Source organism: Durio zibethinus, unplaced genomic scaffold, assembly GCF_047325235.1.
Source record: "Durio zibethinus cultivar Kanyao isolate XHJ-2024 unplaced genomic scaffold, ASM4732523v1 HiC_scaffold_3, whole genome shotgun sequence".
Lineage (NCBI taxonomy): Eukaryota > Viridiplantae > Streptophyta > Magnoliopsida > Malvales > Malvaceae > Durio > Durio zibethinus.
Window position 1 is genome coordinate 7,609,634 of NW_028323044.1, and position 5,000 is coordinate 7,614,633.

Sequence of the window (5,000 nt, forward strand, 5' to 3'; positions counted from 1 at the left end):
TCCCCTAAGCCTTCACGTGAAGTTTCGTTGGAAGATTACTCGTTTTCTATTTTTCACGATTTTCGAAACTTTTTGCGGTTCGTGATTTTTTAGAATTTTTTTAGAAGGAGTTTTGGCCCCAAATTTTGTGGACGTGATCCTTCTATTTTTGTTGGCATGCACAAAAAAATTCAGCTAAAAACTCGAACCGGAGAAGATTTCGTGACCGTTTGAAAAAAGTGTCCCCATTTCAGACACTTGAACGGCTACTGGCAGCAAACCTGTAAAATCTCAAACGCTCTTTAAGGGGGTGTGAGTTCTCAGAGGTTTGATGAGGGATAGGGGGCCAACACAAGGGCCAAGTACCAGCACCCATCGCACGTCATGTGCGCACACCCCCCCGGCCCCCCTCCCAATCGCCGGAACCCCAATGCCGCCGGTCAGGTTCTCCGGCGGTACTCCGGCGATGCTCCGGCGATGCTCCGGCGATGCTGTCCCGAGTGAAAAAAATGCGGCACCAGCACATGCTGGAGCCAAGCATGGGCACCGTGGCTCAAAATCGAACTTCGGCCAAGGCCTCGACCATCAATGGCACATGATGACGCATGGTGATGGCACATGCATCGACCATCATCGGCATAGGCTGCCCTTCGGTACGGGCACTTGCCTCGACCGCCATCGGCACAAGCTGGGCCCTGGTGTGGGTTGTTGCCTCGATCACCAGCGGCACATGCTGAGCCTTGGTGCGGGCGGTTGCCTCGAGCACCATCGGCAGACCCTGGGCCCTGGTGCGGCCGGTTGCCCCGATAACCATCGGCACACGCTGGGCCCTGGAGCGGCCGGTTGCCTCGATCACCATCGGCAAAAGCTGGGCCCTGGTGCGGGCGCTTGCCTCGACCACCATCGGCACACGCTAGGCACTGGTGCGGGCGCTTGCCTCGACCACCATCGGCACACGCTGGGCCCTGGTGCGGGCGGTTGCCTCGATCGCCATCGGCACACGCTGGGCCCTGGTGCGGGCGGTTGCCCCCAGCACCATCGGCACACGTTGGGCCCTGGTGCGGTCGGTTGCCTCGAGCACCATCGGCACACGCTGGGCCCTGGTGCGGGCGCTTGCCTCGACCACCATCGGCACACGCTGGGCCCTGGTGCGACAGGTTGCCTCGACCACCATCGGCACACGCTGGGCCCTGGTGCGGGCGCTTGCCTCGACCGCCATCGGCACACGCTCGGCCCTGGTGCGGTCGGTTGCCTCGAGCACCATCGGCACACGCTGGGCCCTGGTGCGGGCGCTTGCCTCGACCACCATCGGCACACGCTGGGCCCTGGTGCGGCAGGTTGCCTCGAGCACCATCGGCACACGCTGGGCCCTGGTGCGGTCGGTTGCCTCGAGCACCATCGGCACACGCTGGGCCCTGGTGCGGGCGCTTGCCTCGACCACCATCGGCACACGCTGGGCCCTGGTGCGGCAGGTTGCCTCGAGCACCATCGGCACACGCTGGGCCCTGGTGCGGTCGGTTGCCTCGATCACCATCGGCACACGCTGGGCCCTGGTGCGGGCGGTTGCCTCGACCACCATCGGCACACGCTGGGCCCTGGTGCGGCAGCTTGCCTCGAGCACCATCGGCACACGCTGGGCCCTGGTGCGGCAGGTTGCCTCGACCACCATCGGCAGCCTCGACCACCATCGGCACACGCTGGGCCCTGGTGCGGGCGCTTGCCTCGACCACCATCGGCACACGCTCCGCCCTGGTGCGGTCGGTTGCCTCGAGCACCATCGGCACACGCTGGGCCCTGGTGCGGCAGGTTGCCTCGACCACCATCGGCACACGCTGGGCCCTGGTGCGGGCGCTTGCCTCGACCACCATCGGCACACGCTGGGCCCTGGTGCGGCAGGTTGCCTCGACCACCATCGGCACACGCTGGGCCCTGGTGCGGGCGCTTGCCTCGGCACCATCGGCACACGCTCGGCCCTGGTGCGGTCGGTTGCCTCGAGCACCATCGGCACACGCTGGGCCCTGGTGCGGCAGGTTGCCTCGACCACCATCGGCAGCCTCGACCACCATCGGCACACGCTGGGCCCTGGTGCGGGCGCTTGCCTCGACCACCATCGGCACACGCTCGGCCCTGGTGCGGTCGGTTGCCTCGAGCACCATCGGCACACGCTGGGCCCTGGTGCGGCAGGTTGCCTCGAGCACCATCGGCACACGCTGGGCCCTGGTGCGGCAGGTTGCCTCGACCACCATCGGCACACGCTGGGCCCTGGTGCGGGCGGTTGCCTCGACCACCATCGGCACACGCTGGGCCCTGGTGCGGGCGCTTGCCTCGAGCACCATCGGCACACGCTGGGCCCTGGTGCGGCAGGTTGCCTCGAGCACCATCGGCACACGCTGGGCCCTGGTGCGGGAGCTTGCCTCGAGCGCCATCGGCACACGCTGGGCCCTGGTGCGGCAAGTTGCCTCGAGCACCATCGGCACACGCTGGGCCCTGGTGCGGTCGGTTGCCTCGAGCACCATCGGCACACGCTGGGCGCTGGTGTGGGCGCTTGCCTCGAGCACCATCGGCACACGCTGGGCCCTGGTGCGGCAGGTTGCCTCGAGCACCATCGGCACACGCTGGGCCCTGGTGCGGCAGGTTGCCTCGAGCACCATCGGCACACGCTGGGCCCTGGTGCGGGAGCTTGCCTCGAGCGCCATCGGCACACGCTGGGCCCTGGTGCGGCAAGTTGCCTCGAGCACCATCGGCACACGCTGGGCCCTGGTGCGGTCGGTTGCCTCGAGCACCATCGGCACACGCTGGGCGCTGGTGCGGGCGCTTGCCTCGAGCACCATCGGCACACGCTGGGCGCTGGTGCGGCAGGTTGCCTCGATCACCATCGGCACACGCTGGGCCCTGGTGCGACAGGTTGCCTCGAGCACCATCGGCACACTATCGGCCCTGGTGCGGGCGGTTGCCTCGACCACCATCGGCACACACTGGGCCCTGGTGCGGGCGGTTGCCTCGAGCACCATCGGCACACGCTGGGCCCTGGTGGGTTTAGGCACATCTTCGAATTTCTGCCGTGCCAATGCCATTTTTATGGCTTGTAAATTCATACAATGGTCCCCTAAGCCTTCACGTGAAGTTTCGTTGGAAGATGACTCGTTTTCTATTTTTCACGATTTTCGAAACTTTTTGCGGTTCGGGATTTTTTAAAATTTTTTTATAAGGATTTTTGGCCCCAAATTTTGTAGGCATGATCCTTCTATTTTTATTGGCATGCACAAAAAAATTCAGCTAAAAACTCGAAGTGGAGAAGATTTTGTGACCGTTTGAAAAAAGTGTCCCCATTTCAGACACTTTAACGGCTACTGGTAGCAAACCTGTAAAATCTCAAATGCTCTTTAAGGGGGTGTGAATTCTCAGAGGTTTGATGAGGGATAGGGGGCCAACACAAGGCCAAGTACCAGCACCCATCGCACATCATGTGCGCACACCCCCCCGGCCCCCCTCCCAATCGCCGGAACCCCAATGCCGCCGGTCAGGTTCTCCGGCGGTACTCCGGCGATGCTCCGGCGATGCTCCGGCGATGCTGTCCCGAGTGAAAAAAATGCGGCACCAGCACATGCTGGAGCCAAGCATGGGCACCGTGGCTCAAAATCGAACTTCGGCCAAGGCCTCGACCATCAATGGCACATGATGACGCATGGTGATGGCACATGCATCGACCATCATCGGCATAGGCTGCCCTTCGGTACGGGCACTTGCCTCGACCGCCATCGGCACAAGCTGGGCCCTGGTGTGGGTTGTTGCCTCGATCACAATCGGCACATGCTGAGCCTTGGTGCGGGCGGTTGCCTCGAGCACCATCGGCAGACCCTGGGCCCTGGTGCGGCCGGTTGCCCCGATAACCATCGGCACACGCTGGGCCCTGGGGCGGGCGCTTGCCCCCAGCACCATCGGCACACGCTGGGCCCTGGTGCGGGCGGTTCCCTCGACCACCATCGGCACACGTTGGGCCCTGGTGCGGGCGGTTGCCCCGAACACCATCGGCACAAGCCGGCCCTTGGTGCGGGCTCCTGGCTCGACCACCATCGGCACACACTGGGCCCTGGTGCAGGCGGTTGCCTCGAACACCATCGGCACACGCCGGCCCTTGGTGCGGCCGGTTGCCTCGACCACCATCGGCACACGCTCGGCCTTGGTGAGGGCGCTTGCCTCGACCACCATCGGCACACGCTGGGCCCTGGTGCGGGCGCTTGCCTCGACCACCATCGGCACACGCTCGGCCTTGGTGCGGGCGCTTGCCTCGACCACCATCGGCACACGCTGGGCCCTGGTGCGGGCGGTTGCCTCGACCACCATCGGCACACGCTCGGGGTGGTGAGGGCGCTTGCCTCGACCACCATCGGCACACGCTGGGCCCTGGGGCGGGCGCTTGCCCCCAGCACCATCGGCACACGCTGGGCCCTGGTGCGGGCGGTTCCCTCAGCCACCATCGGCACACGTTGGGCCCTGGTGCGGGCGGTTGCCCCCAGCTCCATCGGCACACGCAGGGCCCTGGTGCTGGCGGTTGCCCCGAACACCATCGGCACAAGCCGGCCCTTGGTGCGGGCTCCTGGCTCGACCACCATCGGCACACGCTGGGCCCTGGTGCGGGCGGTTGCCTCGACCACCATCGGCACACGCTGGGCCCTGGTGCGGACGGTTGCCTCGAGCACCATGGGCACACGCTGGCCCTTGGTGCGGGCTCTTGCCTCGACCACCATCAGCAGAAGATGGCCCCTACGTCGAACACCATCGATACATGCCGGGCCTTGGTGTGGGCACATGCCTCGAGCTGGTGCGGGCGGTTGCCTCGACCACCATCGGCTCGCGTTGGCCCTTGTTGCGGGCACATGCCTCGACCACCATCGGCACCTGCGCACCCTCGGTGTGGGATTTGCTTGTTTGGAAAAAGTGTCCCCGTTTCAGACATTTTAACGTCTACTGGTAGCATATCTGTAAAATCTCTAATGCTCTTTAGGGGGTGGTGGTCCGGC